The following is a 17462-nucleotide window of genomic DNA, read 5'->3' on the forward strand; positions in this document are numbered from 1 at the left end:
TTTCATCAAGAGCACTATATGGTCATTCACTTCTCCCCAGAGCATGGGTCTCCAACCTTGGCAACTTTAAGCTTGACGGACTTCAGCTTTGCTGGCTGGGGAACTCTGGGAGTTGAAGTCCACCAGGCTTAAAGTTGCCAAGGTTGGAGGCCCCTGTCCCAGAGGGAAATGAGCAGGAGAGTGCTGAAGCCTGAGGCATTTTGTTGCTCTCTTTTTGGGGAAGATTTAAGTAGGCTCATTGTCTCAAGCAAGTATTTCAGTAAAATTATGGTAAACATGCTAATTTATTTTTTTCCAGTCTTTGTGCTCTTCCACCACTCTTATTTGAAGCCTTCTGTGGTTGAGTTCTGAGGTGCTTTTCCTAATTTTTAATATCTAGTTGGTATGAGTCACCTCCAAATTTTTGAGGGATTCCATTAGTATCTGCAATAGAAATTTTGGATTGCCACAGGTTATAAGAGGCCTCACTGAGGGTCCTCCCCCTTAAAGTGTCAAACAGGAAGAGGCATAGGCCGATAGAAAATGATGATTCTTTGGTAAAAGGAAGCCTTCCAATGATCTGAGTCCTACTGATATTTCTTCTGACAATTAGCCATATCCATTAAATTATAAGTAAAGATTTCTAATGGCTTCAAAATCATTTCAACTAAGGAAGAATTTCATGAATCCTATAAAAATGTACTAAACCAGCATTAACCTTGCTGGAAAAAGAGGTTGTCTCCTAAGGTGTGCCTATTCTCTGTCAGGTGGTGCTTTATTGTATTAACTCTTAAGTTTTAAATGTCATGTTGAACAACAATTTTTCTCTGAGCTCTTTTCTTTCTGTGCCATTAAGAAACATATCCCTGCCTGGTAATTTTTCAAGTGAGGAATACCAACAATCTCCAATAAGATTTGCAAAATCACATCCCAATCTTAAATCCATTTATTTGGAATTAATGTTCAACTTTAGTTCAGTTGAACATACTTCTGTACAAGTATGTCAGAATCATAGATTTTAAAAGACAGATCAGTTCACCAAAAGATAAATTCTCTCATTAAAACTTTTTCCATCAAAAAATTGTTTTAAAACCACTTTAAAGTCCTTGTTTAGTGACCACAGTTGTGCCCAGCAACTTAGTCATTCAATGAAGCTGTCACTGTGTGAAACTGCAAATCTGCTTACGATCTTACTTCAGTTTTTTGTCTGTTTTACAGGCCTGCAAACTAAACTAAATGAAGCAATTGCTAAATAAGGACCACCTGTACTCCATACACAAATCATAAAATAAAACTAATCAGACAAACTACTAAAAATAAACTTAAAGATGCACAATTAGTAGTAATGTAATAGTACACATTTCTACAACTAAATTAGGAAAATTAGAGGAATAGCATTACTTTTCCACAAAGAAACAGTCATAGACCAATTAACATTACAGAACCTGATATTTGACAATACCTTAATAATGGTTATTATTTCATTATTATTTATTTTTGTATTCATTTCATTGGCAATCTTGATTTTTGCAATATTAATCTTCCTTCATGCAATATCCTTCACCTAATCTTTCAAATTATTCAGTAAACATTTAGTGAAAACTTGAAAAAAGTGATAATCATCTTCAACTCCTGCTAACATTTTGGCTAGATAATAGAGGGCAGAGCAAAGGTTAAAGATTAGAAGTAGGGCACAAATATAGCACTTTTTCTGAGCAGAATACTTTTGATTTTCGATTATCTTTAATAAATTGTCAGCATTCCATATGCATTCATACATACCATAAAAGTCTAAAATGGAGATTATCTTATTGTTAAATGTTTATTTCCTCTCACATGCAACAACTGCTGAATAGAACAATACTGATTCTAATGCCTTTAAACAAATATATATTTCACTGATAACAACAAATAAATCTTTAGCAACCTAAATAATGATTAATTATCTTTCAAAGATTTTTAGGACAACCTCTTGATTTTTTAAAAATTATTGACTGGCTTTTCCTCATGATCCCAGATTCAAGTCCAGCTAAGTTAGCTGGACTTGAATTTTGTATCATCAGGGGGAAAAATACATCTGCCTTCAGCCCTAATGATTTCAACAGGAATGAACATTATAATGTTCATTAAGCTTAATGAAACCTACAGTCCAGAACAATTAAAATATAAAACATTACACAGAGCTGAATAGATAAGGCTATAATTCAAACTTCTACAAGGATCTAGCCAGCTTTATCCACCTGGGGCCTGCATATGGTCAGTACTGAAACCTTAACTGTAGTCTCAATAAATTTGGAATATGTCAGGGTGGGAAAGGCCAATCTGAGGGCCTGGCATTAAAATTCAAAGACAATATTATTTTGAAAATATATTTGGAGGCCGTCTTCACATAAATATGATTAAAGCAAACCAAATAACATTATCTACTATATTCTTTGTTTCCAGGAATAAAATAATTCTGGAAAACTTCAAGTATATAAAGCAATTAATTCAGAGAGAGTCTTCCTGCTGAATTTGCTAAGGATTGGCACACTCTAGATTACCTGTGTATCATTTTAATAACGCTCCACAGCTCTACCAATTTCCTCTAAATAAATATGGGAATTGTAGGATTGCATTCAAAAATGCTAGGTTTCAGTTGCAGGTCTCTCTGAACAACTCAACACATCCTTTCAGAAATATATATATATATATATATATATATATATATATATATATATATATATATATATATATATATATATATATATATATATATATATATATATATATATATATATATTAATGTTTTTCCAAGATTGTATCTCTGCAATTCCAGCATAGAGAAATATTTTAAATAATAAACAGGCAAGGTCTAGATCCTTGACAGTTTGGCACAATGACTATTTAGCCTTAACTTTTGTAATTAAATATTAAAAATGCAAAGGGAAAAAACTCTTTTCAGTGTTTTCCTAAGATACAAGTAATTTGTACATTTTAAAATATATTTTGTATTTTCAATCTTTTTGCAAATTTACCTTAGTTTTCATAAAAATTCTTTTTCTTGTTAACATCATGACATCTTTTTCTGAATATAAAAAACATAAAATGCCACCAATATACTGGCCGAGTATCCACTTTCAAGTAAAGAAAAAACAAAGCAGAAAGAAAAGAATCACAGGTCTGTTTCTCATTTAGTTGTCTGTGGCTGATGTACTGTATTGTATACGTTTACACAATTCTTCCATTTTTGCCTTTGTGACACTTGCTAACGAATCACAAAACTAGATTCAATGTGCCATTGAACAGATTGCCTTAGCTTTCCCTTTATTTTAATGTTATTTCTTTTCCTAAAGTTCCACCTTTCCTCTTACCAAAATGCAGGCAGCATTCCAAGCGGTATAAGCACAACTTTCTCTTTCTGTCTCTCTCTTTTTTTTAATCCATAAAGGCAAGCAGTCTTTCTCACAAACAGAAAGGAAATGGCATGATATACTGTAGCAATTGGGAGTCTTGGTCCAGAATATGTAAGAAAGAGAAATGGTGTACTATACACAAGACACATTTATTGGGAATGTTATTGCATGATCATGCAACGTAATAGCTGTTCTGTCTTACACTGAATAGAGGTATTTATGCTGTTGACGGCTGATATTCTGAATGAAATGAAGAGATATTTATCACTCGAGACTGGGTGTAAAAGTGTGATAATAGATTCCTTCCTGCTAGGATATATTGCTCCAGTTGAACATTGAGTATTTATCCTCATAGCAAGATTGACCGATTATTAGATATGTGTATACTGTACTAAATAAAACAGCTGGGGGATGGTATAATTTAACAAACAGAAAGGGATTTTTTTTAAAAAAAATACACTCCAAGCTCATTTAAGAACATGAAAATTATTTTTCACAGTATTGTAAAGTTACTTAAGGATGAGATGTTACAAAACTGGTTTTTAAAAGTGGTTTTGTGGCTCTGGCTGTTAGCCTGGTAACTTTGGGCTATGTACGCCTTCAGCCATTATATATCATTAACATAAATCTTGAGAATTGGGTTTTTTGTTTCTACATTATTGTAGAATCCTCTCAAAATATATTCTGTTCAATTCACCCCTGAAGTAATTCCTCATTGTTCTCTTCCCAGTGAACTTTGTTTCTTGTCTTGAATCCTGGGTGGAGGAAAACAAACAGTTGTAAGGGAAAGATTCACAAGCCTCAGCAAACTGGAGAGAGCTATTCAGTGTTGTTACCTAAGAATTTATATGAAAGGATTATTCCAGTGAAAATCAAAACATGAACAGCCTTAAATTAGCCTCAAACATTGTTTTCCACAAATATGATTTTTCTCAGAGATGTAGTGGGAAATAACATAACATTGCCACCAACTTTATTCGTAACTTTGTTAAGGCATTCTCTCTTCAGAGAATCCCCCCTGTAGAGTTGACTTAATAAATCACAGGGTAGCACAGTATCTTCTGGCCTTCTTTCTTCCATGCACATTGCCGGTTTTATTGCATGGGCTGTTCTTTGCAGGTAGAAATCCCATATGATCAGGAGTTCCAGCCTCCCCATTAACAGACCCTAGACCAGTGGTTCTCAATCTATGGGTCGGGACCCCTTTGGGGGTCAAACAGCCCTTTCACAGGGGTCGCCTGAGAACATCGGAAAACACTCATTTTCGAAAAAACACAGAAAACATAAAATAATTTTATGGTTGGGAGTCACCACAACATGAGGAACTGTATTAAAGGGTCACAGCATTTGGAAGGTTGAGACCCACTGCCCTAGACATTCACACTCACCATGTGAATATTAGTTTATGTACCGCGGAGAGGGTTAGATGATACTGCCCAGCTTGGCTCTATGCATTATACTTTTTTTTTTAGAGTACATGCTTGACGACAACTAGACTATTTGAATTTGAGACTGTAACTTAAATCGGAGGCACCCAACCCCGGGCCATGGCCTTTTCAAAACTGGGCCCCACGAAAGATTTGCAAGTGCAGGTCCACTTGAGTGAGCGGTGGGCAAGCGCATGTGTGCAGCTCCATTTGAGCGGGTGCATATGCCCATCGCTTTATGCAAATGGAGCTGCATGGATATACTCACCCACCACTTGTGAGGAACCATCCCATTCCCCCCCCCCCGCCGGTCCGCAAAGCTGGATAGTTTGGGGACCACTAACTTAAACAGTTCAACAGCATCCATTTAACAGGATCCAGGGGACAACAGAAAGGTCTCTCAACTTCGCTGTTAAACTTAATCACAATTCCTACTTAACTAAGACTAAAAGGTGCACACTTAAGACTGTAATGTATGAATAAGTCCCTAAGTAGTTTTTATATAGTTCCAGAGTCTCAAGAAATGTGTATATGCATATATCATATATTTTAAGTGGCAGAGTTCAAAGTGGAAAGCTACACTGTCATTAGTCAATACTAAACCTATTTAAATATAATGCAAGCCCAAGTGTTTAGGATTGAGCCACTCAGTCCAATTCTATTTCTTCAGAAAGAGTTACTACAGGTAGTTTTCGATTTATGACCACAATTGAGCCCAAAATTTCTATTGCTAAGCAAGACAGTTGTTAAGTGAGTTTTGCACCATTTAATGACTTTTCTTGCCAGTTTTTAAGTGAATCACTGCATTTGTTAAGTTCGTAACAATCTTGTTAAGTGAACCTGACTTCCCCATTGACTTTGCTTGTCAGAAGGTTGCAAAAGATGTTCACATGATTCCAGGACCCCGCAACTGTCATAAATATGAACCAGTTGCCAAGCATCCAAATTTTGATCATGTGACTGTGGAGATGCTACAACAATCATGTGAAAAATGGTCATAAATCACTTTTTTTCAGTGCTGGTGTAACTTTGAATGGTCATTAAACAAACTCTCGTAAGTCGAGAACTACCTATGATTTTAATGGGTCTGTTTTCAAATCTGTTTACATATTTAGTGTAAGTGTACATATTTAGATTTAGTGAGTCCCATTCTTGAGTGGATATGCATACATTTTCAGCTGATTCTTCATACTTTTACTCAGAAAGGTGCCATTAAATGTGAGTGTTGTGCAGAAAAGAAGCTGTATGTTTTAACCAAGGTGGTAATAGATAGTATTGTTTATACGCCCAAGCAAAAAGAGAAGCCTCTATAAAGATGGCTACTGCTGTTACTTTACCTCAACAATGAGCAAAATGCCATGCTAAACTCCAACACTGAAAGATTTTTCCACATGCCGTAAATAATTGAATGCTTCACAAAGAGAGGCTCAAGAAAATGTTGTGTAAAATACAGCTTTCTGGCAAATATAGATTGGGCTGAGATGGGATTTTTTTTGTTTTGTTTTGTTTCTTTTTCATGCTTACCTTCTTGGTGAACAAATGTATATAAGATTCCCATCTAGAGAAGAGAAAAAGAACAACTGTAAGCTGTTGTGCTAAACTACTGGATTAGAATTGTTGAAAATATCTGATGTCGTCCATTGTAACCTGAAGTGTACTTTTGAGATTATATATGCTTGGGGGGTGGAGGGAGGGGGGTGGGATTTTCAGATTTAAAAAAAAGACACAGACCAAAAAAATGAAAACAAAATACTGCCAGCAACAGCCAGCCGTAACTGTGGCTATTTTCTGGGGTTCCTCCCCCCTTTTCTCTGTGTATAGTATTAAAAGAAAATAAAGCTGCCTTTTCACTGCATTTGCACCTGTGTCTTTGTCCTCTTTTTTTCCTCTGTAATTCTCACTCTTCCTGTAATCTTGAGGAAGTTTTGCATCCACATAATTTCACCCCTTTTATTAAAATATTAAAATACTAATCCATATGGCCTCTCTTTTTCTGCTACTTTATATTTTCTGTTCATCTGGAACGACTCTCAATGCTCTCACTCTGCATGAAATGCCACTCGGTTGCTCCTGCCGCAGCACGGATTATGGAACAAGCACTGAAAGATGAGTATGCCTCCAAAAAGGGAGAAACTCAGAACATTTTGTCACAGAATTTCTTTTAGATAGATATGCCTGATGTTGCTGAAGTGTACTCCTAAAACATGAGAAAGTGGCCGTGTCTGTAAGATAGAAATAACCGATTTGGAAACAGGGTTTTTATTAAGGATAAAATGGCAAGCTCTATTGAGACTCACAGGTAGAAGGGGAAGACCACTAAATCTGGAAAACTACATTGCTTTCAGGATTAATCTAGCACAACCTGCAGCAGGATTGTCAGAGCAGAAGTAGCCAATATATAATCATCATCATCTTTTAACGACCCCATAATCCCTTGCAGGTGGCGTCTGGAGTTTGAGCAAAAGAGAAATTCTGAAATCCAAGGGAGTGGGAGGGAAAAATTCAACCCTCCTTAGGTGTGATGGTCCTGATTTGAACTATCATCCTGCATACAGGCAGTCCTCAACTTACAACTACAATTGAGCTCAAAATTTCCATTGCTAGGCAAGACAGTTGTTAAAGAAAGAACCTGGACCCATTTTATAACCTTTCTTGTCACAATTGTTAAATGAATCATTGCACTTGTTGAGTGAATTTGGTTTCCCTGTTGACTTTGCTCATTAGAAGGTCGCAAGAGGGGATCACACGACGCCAGGGACACTGCCACCATCATAAATGTGAGTCAGTTGTCAAGCATCCAAATGTCAATCATGTAACCGTGGGGATGCTGCAATGGTCATAAGTATGAAAAATGGTCATAAATTGGTTTTTTCAGTTCTGTTGTAACTTTGAATGGTCACTGAACTGTTGTAAATCGAGGACTACCCGTAATGGTTCTTTTCCTCAATCAGTCACATGCCAGTAGAAGCTACCCCTAATCACCGGTCCTATAAAGTTGATAGGTATAGTAAATGTATATTTGCACTGAACTGTCTTAAGAAGAAAACCCAAAGCAAGCAAATGCAGAGAATAGAAAGGTTAGAATCACTATGTATAGTTCTGTCTTCATTTTGAGAGCTACATGTTGCCTGTAAAGAGACCTACAGACAAAGGAAACCAGTTGACATTTAGTATCTGAGACGCTCAATGTTTACTTAAAGAAATATTGGGGAGCTATGGGTCACATAGAGATGAAACCATTAAGAAGATCCAGTGGTTCAAAATACGCTTCTTCCTCTTCCACAATTTAAAATTAGATATTGGCCCCTTAAGGCAAATAAACAGAATGGAACAGTGAACATAAAGGAAAAAATATGACTACTAAGCCTTCCTACAGGCCTTTAATTATTCTTTTTTTAAAAAAAAAAACCCTTTGATTGATAAGAATAGTAAATAAAGCAGAAGAATGGAGCCACAAATACCTTCCCTGATGTGGAGCAAAGCTTTCCCTCTTGACTGGTAAAACCAGGTACACATTTTCAAGTTAATTGTTCCTCAATTGCTAGATACAAGGGGCCTTAATTGTAGCATTTATAGCCATTGTAAAACTAAGAAATTCAAGGAAAAGGAACCTTTTAATGATGTGGATTTTTTTTTTAAAAAAAAAGCATAGTAAGGCAAGGCAGAATCTGGTGTGCCTTTGTGAGGCCCTTGGTTGCCTACCTAAAAGCCTTCTGGAGGGTATAATTAGAAAACAATGGGCTAAATGGATCCATGATTTGAGCAGGAAAGAGTAACAATAACAGAGCTGGAAGGGACCTTGGAGGTCATCTAGTTCAACCCCCTGCTCACACAGGAGACCTATACTTGAGATTCGAACCACCGAACTGCCAGTCTTTCTGATCGACAAGCTTAGTGTCTTAACCACTGAGTCACCTAGTCAGGTAACTCATGTGGCATTTTATCTTTTTCATTATTGGTATATGGAAAATGATTTACTCCAAATACAGACCAAAGAAGGAATTCTAGAAAATAATTTCATAGTTTAGATTTCTAAATATGGTACACAAAATTTGCAGGAACATAAATTATAGGGAGGATGCTTAAAATGTCTATAACTAACTTACTTGCAGGGCCACGTGCCAGATTGCCTTTCCTGATATTATCTATGTTTTTCAAAACCAAAGCATGTAAAAATAGAATTGCTGGGAGAGTGCAATAGGCAAATTTATTTCTTTATATCCATTTAATAGTATTTTTCATGTAAAGTAATATGAGAACAGGACATTATAGATTGCTCTGGGGCAGGTTTGACTGGATAGGTTATAAACCATAAAGCTATTTTGCAAATAGTATTTTTCAAAAGAGGGAAAAAGCACAGTTAATGGGAACCAACATTTATTTACAGTCCAAGACCAAACACAATAAAAGACCAGTATAATAACTATAAAATGAATGCCCTATTAGTTAATAACAGATGAAGAGTGATCTCTGGATAATATTCCCATTCACCTTCTGAAATTATGTATTGTCCATAATTGTAATTTCCTCAAGAATCAGTTTTAACAATGTACAGTGTTTGATTCTGGTTTTACAATCTACTTTATGCAAGGTTAGATCAAATCTTTTATCAGACTTCAAATGAGCTAGAGAAGATGTTCCACTCTAATTTTCTCATCCACACATGTCCTTAGTCAAAACTTAGATTAGATTATATTGATGCTCTCATTCCCATTTCCCATGATGCTGAGATGAACATATACACTGGGTTCTTGGAAAACATGGTTATTATATGGGCTGCCTACCAAGGATGAAAAAAGGTAGGTTGGAGCTAAAATCTCCAGATGTAATCTACGTGTTGAAAATCCCATTCTTAATGCTGATATAAAGTTAGTAAAGCCAGATCTGATTAGTTTATTATTTCCATCATAGAAAATGCATATCCGTTACAGTATTTTGGTGTATATCTAGTCACATAGGTAAACTAGAAAGATAATCTTCATAAATCATAGGAATTTGAATGTGATTTGAATTTGAGACAACTGAGTCACTGAGAAGGATTCAACCACCACCATAAATTTGAAAGAATTTGAAATTTTGCTTGTCTTTTATTGGCATAATGTGTATCCTGCCCAATTTAACAAATTCTTAGCAAGTATTTATACAGATAGTCCTCAGCTTACAACCAAAACTGAGCCCAAAGTTTATGTTGCTAAGTGGAACATTTGTTAAGTGAGTTTTGCCTCATTTTACAACTTGTCTTGCAACTGTTGTTAAATGAATCACTGCAGTTGTTAAGTTAGTAACATGGTTGTTAAGTGAATCTGGCTTCCCCATTGACTTGGCTTGTCAGAAGATCTCAAAAGGTGATCACATGATCTGGAGCACTGTAACCATCATAAATACGAACCAATTACCAAGCCAAATTTTTGATCATGTGACCATGGGAATGTTGCAATGTCATAAGTGTGAAAACTGGTCATAAGTCATTTTTTTCAGTGCCACTCAACTTCATACAGTCACTAAACAAACTATAAATTGAGAATTAGCTAGGCTGATAGATTTAGCAATCTGCTAGATATTTAATTTAATTGTGATACAGACAATTTCTCCTTTTTTTACTTCTTTGTTTTACATCTTTCTGTTTTTAATTTTTTGTCTATAAAAATTAAAATATTTAACTAAAAAATAAAATATTCAAATTTATATACATACACATATACACGAATCCAGCTGATTGTGGCTTATTCAACAAACCATGGTTAAGCCATGCCACAGCCCAATCCAGGAACCTATTCATCCTCTTGATAATTCCCTTTTTAAAACACTGTAGAAATATTTGAAGCTTGCTAGTATTGATCAGAAATTTGTGAAAATTGAAAGGCTCTCTTTCCAGAAATGGAAAGCCTAACTTAAGAAGGAAACAAAAAAGAATCACCAACTGTATCAGAAAAATATTACAAAAAAAGGACAATTTGAGGTAAATCTGTAAATCAACATATTGAAACTTTGTTCTAGGACATCTTGAGAAACTACACAACAGATCACCAAGATTTTGGTGGCATCTCCAGAGAGTTCCCTAAAAACTTGTGAGTTGATAGCCTAGCAAAAATAAGTAAATTGTTCCTCAAATTAGGTTCCACTCATTTTCAATTTCTCAAAAATCAGTTGTTCACATAAAATGGGGTAAACTGTTCATCCTTAACATCTGTTGTTGCTTTATTTTTTAATACAGCAACCCAAACTTTAGTTACCTTATGGGTGATAGAAGGCCAGTACCCCATCAAAGGCTGATGAATGAACTTAGCAGTCATAGAATAGGAAAACCTAGCTATTTGTATATTACACAAACTTAAAAACAAAAATAGTAGGAACAAATACCCAATTTTCTCACTAGGGAAAGAAAAGGATAAAATTCCTCAAGGTTCTGTTGGGACCAATGTTTTTAACTTGTACATAAATGATTTTGCTGACATAAACAATGAGCTGGGCAAAATTTCAGATGAAACTAAACTATTTATGAGGTAAAAATCAAATCTGAATGTGAAGTATTCTGGAAAAAATTATTCAATTGGGTGAATGGTCAACCAAATGATAAATGCAATCCAATATAAACAAACATAAATACATATTGAGCCCAAAAAATTCTAATATCACCAGACACACTGAATAAGGTCTGAGCTATCTGTAACATAGGAAAAATTATTTGGTGTCATAGTGGTCACTTAATGTGATGTCAAACATGCTGCGCATGTGCGAGATCGGAAATTCTAATATCACCAGATACACTGAATAAGGTCTGAGCTATCTGTAACATAGGAATAAGGTCTGAGCTATCTGTAACATAGGAAAATTATTTGGTGTCATAGTGGTTACTTAATGTGATGTCAAACATGCTGCGCATGTGCGAGATCAGAAATGGCTCCCAGGCGTTTTGCTCCGGTCTGACGAGGTGAACAAACGCCGGAAAAACCCGAAAAAACAAACAATTCGCACCTCGAAGAAGGGCCTGGGGATGTCCGGAATCCAGGGGACCCGTGGAGCCCAGACCTTTGCGGGGGTCGCCGCTTCTAGGCGACCCCGGATTGCACAACTTCGGAGGTCTGTGTGCTGTGAGCTGCCAGCGTTGCTCGGCGGTGGGGGGGGGCGGCGCCACGTCGGCTGCAGCGGTGGCGTTTTTCGGCGGCTTTGACGATTTTGACTTGCTTACTGGGCTGCTTTGTTGGGGCTGCACTGGGCTATTATCGCCCCGGAGGGAGAGAGAACGATCTGAAGCAGTGTTGGGACTGGGCAGACCGGATGGTTGGCTTTCCCTGATGCTGCGTCGGCCCCTCCGGATGGCTTCCTTCCCTATTCGGCCTCACTTCCTTTCCAGCATTGCCTCCTTCCTCCTCCGTCCCTGCCTGGTCAGGTGGTTCTTTGGACGTGTTCTACTCCCTGTTCGTCCTCGTTGCGGTGGGGTCTCCCCTTGTGTTTTCCACCCGCCATTTAGCGCTTCCCTACTGTGGCATTTCAACATCTTGCCTCCTCTAGCCGCGGCCTCCGGAATTTTAGACCCGCTGGCACAGCCCCACCTGGCTTTGAACATCATCACCATCATCACCCGCCATTACCCTTGGGGCTCTATCTGGGACAGCGCCTGTGGAAGAAGGCCCCCTGCCTCCCTCAATTGCTCCAAACTCTTTGGACCCTTTCAGATCTGTAGAAGAGGGGGACACGAGTTACTCCCCTGTATACCTTCTCTGGACCATAACTGGACGCTAATTATTCTAACCATCTTGAACACTGAGAGCCATTTGGCTTTGCCTGAACTCGCATCCTAACAGCTGCGCAACCTATCTTTTTTCTTTCTTTTCTCTCCTTCTTTTCTCTTGCTTTGTATGGGATATGTTTGTGATATGTATGCAATTGAGTGAATGATCCCACTTTTTATTACCATTATTGTTGTATTCTGTGTTTTTAACTACTACGTGGGGACTGCCTGGGTGAGTGAATGAGTATGCTTGATTCGGAGGACCTGCCGAGGAATGCGGGGGTCACTGGGGTGGTTGGGGGGACTATGGACACGGGAATGGGCCAGAGCATTACGGTCGTAACAGGGAGGGGCAGATATGGCGGGGACTTTACGGCAGGCCATTACCGGGGAAGGAGGGCTCGCTACGTCACAGAGATCCCTCCTTCCGGCCCTATGAGTCCCACTCCAAGGCCAGATGGCGCGAGTAATCAGGACCCTGGTCTCAGGCTGCTGTCGCTAAATGCCAGGTCTGTAGTTCACAAGGCTCCCCTCGTCCGGGACTTAATTTTAGACGAGAGGGCAGACCTGGCATGTATTACTGAAACCTGGCTGGGCCCGGAGGGAGGAGTCCCCCTCATAGAGATGTGCCCAGAAGGTTTTCAGGTGCTTCATCAGCTGAGAGTCCAGGGAAGGAGTGGAGGTGTGGCTATTGTTATCCGAGAGTCTCTAGCACCTCATAGGATCCCTGCTCCGGAGCTTGTCGGGTGTGAGTCCCTGCTGGTGAAGTTGGACCTCAAGGGTCAAGTGGGTTTGCTGTTAACGTACCTGCCTCCCAACAGCGTTGCAGCAGCCCTCCCCTCGCTCCTCGAGTCAGTAGCCGAGCTGGCGATTGAGTTCCCCAGACTTATGGTTCTGGGGGATTTCAATTTGCCTTCGCTCGGTGAACACTCTGATGGAGCGCAGGAGTTCATGGCTTCCATGACAGCCATGGGCTTGACCCAGGTAATTCGGGGCCCAACCCACTCAGCGGGTCACACGCTCGACCTCGTATTCCTCTCGGAGCAGTGGACTTGTGATCTTGGTCTGAGGGGTAATGAGATCATACCCCTGTTGTGGTCAGACCATTGCCTACTGAGGCTTGACTTTCGGAGGCCAAACCTCCGCTGTAGGGAGGAGGAACCGACCAGATGGTTCCGCCCCAGGCGACTTATGGACCCCTTGAGGTTCCAGACGGAGCTTGGGGTTATTCCTGATACTCTCGCCCACAGTCTGGTGGAGACCCTGGTTGCAGCCTGGAACTCAGCAGCGACGGGGTCTCTTGACCGGATTGCGCCACTACGGCCGCTCCGAGGCTGTGGATCCAGGAGGCCTCCTTGGTTCACCGAGGAACTCCGGGAGAGGAAGCGCCGGAAGAGACACCTAGAGCACTTGTGGAGGTCCAACAGATCCGAATCGAGCCGAGCACTTCTAACATCGTGCATCAAGGATTACATCAGGGCAATTAGGACGGCAAAAAGATCTTACATTGCCACCTTGATTGCCTCCGCCAAGTCGCGCCCAGCCGCCCTGTTTAGGATAACCCGTTCCCTCCTAAATAGGAGGGATACGGGGGACCCCTTGCAGGGTAGGGCTGAAGAGTACGTCCAGTTCTTGGCGGACAAAGTTGCTCGGTTTCGGTCGGAGTTGGACTCCGATTCTGCAGGTCCAGCCGAGGCACAAGGGGATAATCTGGTAGACCATCGCTGGGTTGAGTTTCAGGATGTTGCCCCTGGGGATGTGGACAAGGCCATGAGAGCTGTGAGTGCCTCCACATGTGTACTGGACCCGTGCCCCTCCTGGCTGGTTGTTAACAGCAGGGAGGTGACACGGGGCTGGATCCAGGTGGTTGTTACTGCCTCCCTTCGGGAGGGGGTCTTTCCCCCCGCACTTAAAGCGGCGGTGGTGAGACCCCTCCTGAAGAAACCATCTTTGGATCCAGCCGTCCTTAACAATTACCATCCAGTCTCCAACCTCCCCTTTGTGGGGAAGGTTGTTGAGAAGGTGGTGGCCTTTCAGCTCCAGCGGGCCTTGGAGGAAGCTAGCTATCTTGACCCATTCCAGTCCGGCTTCAGGCCTGGCTACAGCACAGAAACCGCTTTGGTCACATTGACCGATGACCTCTGGAGAGCCAGGGATGGAGGCCATGCCTCCATCCTAGTTCTCCTTGACCTCTCAACGGCTTTCGATACCATCGACCATGGTATCCTTCTGCGACGACTGCGAGAGGTGGGGGTGGGAGGCACTGTTTTGCAGTGGTTCTCCTCTTACCTCTCGGACAGGTCGCAGTCGGTGTTAGTTGGGGGGCAGAGATCGAACCCTAGGCCCCTAACATATGGGGTGCCGCAGGGTTCGGTCCTGTCTCCCCTACTTTTCAACATCTACATGAAACCGCTGGGCGAGATCATTCGGCGGCACGGGATAAAATACCACCAGTATGCGGACGATACCCAGCTGTATCTGTCCGCCCCGTGCCAACTCAGTGAAGCGGTGGACGTGATGAACCAGGGACTTGAAGCTGTTAGGGACTGGATGAGGGCTAACAAACTCGTGCTCAACCCGGATAAGACCGAGTGGCTGTTGTGTTTCCCTCCCGCCAATTTGGCAAGTATTCCATCGCTCAGGCTGGGGGGTCAAACATTACACCCCTCAGACAGGGTCCGCAACTTGGGAGTCCTCCTGGACCCACAGCTGACTTTCAAACACCATTTGTCAGCTGTGACCAGGGGGGCATTTGCCCAGGTTCGCCTGGTGCACCAGTTGCGCCCCTACCTGAGCCGGGAGGCTCTCACAACAGTCACTCGTGCCCTTGTGACCTCTAGGCTGGAATACTGCAATGTGCTCTACATGGGGCTGCCCTTGAGGAGTATTCGGCGACTTCAGCTAGTCCAGAATGCGGCCGCGCGAGCGATTGTGGGTGCACCTCGCTTCACCCACGTAACACCTATCCTCCGCGAGCTGCACTGGCTACCTGTCGATCTCCGGATACGCTTCAAGGTGCTACTTGCCACCCATAAAGCCCTCCATGGTAGTGGATCTGGGTACTTGAGAGACCGCCTACTGCCAATCACCTCCATTCGACCAATTAGATCTCACCGATTAGGCGTCCTCCGAGTTCCATCCGCCGGTCAATGTCGACTGGCAACCACGCGGAGGAGAGCCTTCTCGGTGGCAGCTCCGACCCTATGGAACGATCTCCCCGTGGAGATTCGTACCCTCACCACCCTCCAGACCTTCCGCACAGCCCTTAAAAACTGGCTTTCCTGTCAGGCCTGGGGCTAAAGATTGCAACCCGCCCGAATGGAATGAATGTTGTGTTTTAATGATGTTTTGTTCTATATGTTAAAAGTTTGTTCCCCCCCCCTTTTTAAGTTGCAAGCCGCCCTGAGTCCCCCCAGGGAAATGGGCGGCATATAAATAAACTTAAATACAAATACAAAATGTCAAATCAGCACAAAAAAAATACATTCGGAACTAAAGCTGCTAACATTATACAGGTAGCCCTCAACTTATAACCATTCATTTAACAACCTTTCATATATACACTGGCATTGAAAAAAAAGCTCATAATTTATTCTCGCACTTATGACGATCACAGCATCCCCATTATCATGTGATCTAAATTTTGGTCCTTTGCAACTAGCATGTATTTTCAATGGTTGCAGAATTGCAGGATGAAGAGCCGCGGTGGCGCAGTGGTTAGAGTGCAGTACTGCAGGCTGCTTCGGCTGACACAGCCTTGCATCCTTCCAAGGTGGGTAAAATGAGGACCTAGATTGTTGGAGGAAAGATGCTGACTCCGTAAATCACTTAGAGAGTGCTGTAAAGCACAATGAAGCAGTATATAAGTCTAAGTGCTATTGCTATTGCCCAGCATCCAAATTTTGATCTCATGCTGCAATTCTGCAATGGTCGTAAGTGTGAAAATGGTCAAAAGTCACTGTTTTCAATGCCATTATAACTTTGACCAGTCACTAAATAAAATATAAGGCAAGGACTACCTGTATAGAAAATTCAGTGTTTTCCTACTAAGCCAGAAATGTTAAAATGTATTTACAGCATTACCAATAAAAACAAAAGCACTGCATCCATAATTATAATAGAATTAACATAATTACAATAGAGGTATATTCATTATTTAATAATATTGGCAAATACCATTTTTAAAAATCTAGCCCATGAGAATATAATGCAGCTTTTCATGTGGGAGAGGAAAAACGAGTATCTGATGTGTATTATCCATCAGTTACCAAAGAATGACTGGATGGCATTGAAGTACCTTCTAAGTGTTTAGACCCATATATTTGCTGTGTGATCATGGAACGTTTTATCATTCTTGACATGATGCTTTCAAAGGAAGAGTCATTATGGGGACATGAGGTTATGTTTAAATATAGTTCTTTCATTCTAAGCTGATCTACAGTCAAAGCTGTTGCTCAGAGTATCTAAGTGTGTGTCTGGACTCAGAAGTGACACCCACTGCAGTCCTAGTGCTTATTTCCCAGGATAAGGCGCATAGAATTACAGCCTTTAAATACGGAGCACAGAGCATTTATAGAAGACTCTGGCATTTTTTTAATATGAGTAAGATGTTTTTGAACTGGCTGTCAAGATAAATAGAGGCCTTAAGGTTGAAAAGAAGAATTATTGGAATCATTCCAATAGATTTGTTTCCTTCCTGTGTCTTGAGAGAATGGTTTTAAATGAAAAAGTGTTTTGCACATGTTGCTAAGTGATTGAAATAAAGCCGCCTGAATACAGCACACTAAGTACATGTGGCTGGTTTAAAATGAGAGACCATATTATTGCTATTGTTCACTCTTCTGAAAATTTCCAATTTTCAAAAATTCGTCTGACTGGACATTATAGGCTATAGCTATGGTGACCATATTTTCTTGAAAAAAAAATAAA

At 40.5% G+C, this 17462-nt stretch overlaps 1 protein-coding gene and 1 long non-coding RNA gene across 2 annotated transcripts in view; one reads left to right on the forward strand and one right to left on the reverse strand.

The window, feature by feature from the left end:
- The window catches only part of LOC116506138 (A-kinase anchor protein 2-like), a 161327-nt gene that overhangs the window by 12313 nt on the left and 131552 nt on the right, over window positions 1-17462 (forward strand). The window lies entirely within an intron of this gene.
- LOC116506143 overlaps window positions 2792-17462 on the reverse strand; it is a 53021-nt gene continuing 38350 nt past the window's right edge. Inside the window, exons 2-3 of the long non-coding RNA XR_004255009.1 lie at window positions 6326-6359; window positions 2792-4129 (exon numbers count right to left, since the gene is read on the reverse strand). This is a non-coding gene — a long non-coding RNA (uncharacterized LOC116506143). The remainder of the gene's footprint in view (window positions 4130-6325; window positions 6360-17462) is intronic.

The sequence above is a fragment of the Thamnophis elegans genome, chromosome 3, assembly GCF_009769535.1.
Source record: "Thamnophis elegans isolate rThaEle1 chromosome 3, rThaEle1.pri, whole genome shotgun sequence".
In the NCBI taxonomy this organism is placed as follows: Eukaryota; Metazoa; Chordata; class Lepidosauria; order Squamata; family Colubridae; genus Thamnophis; species Thamnophis elegans.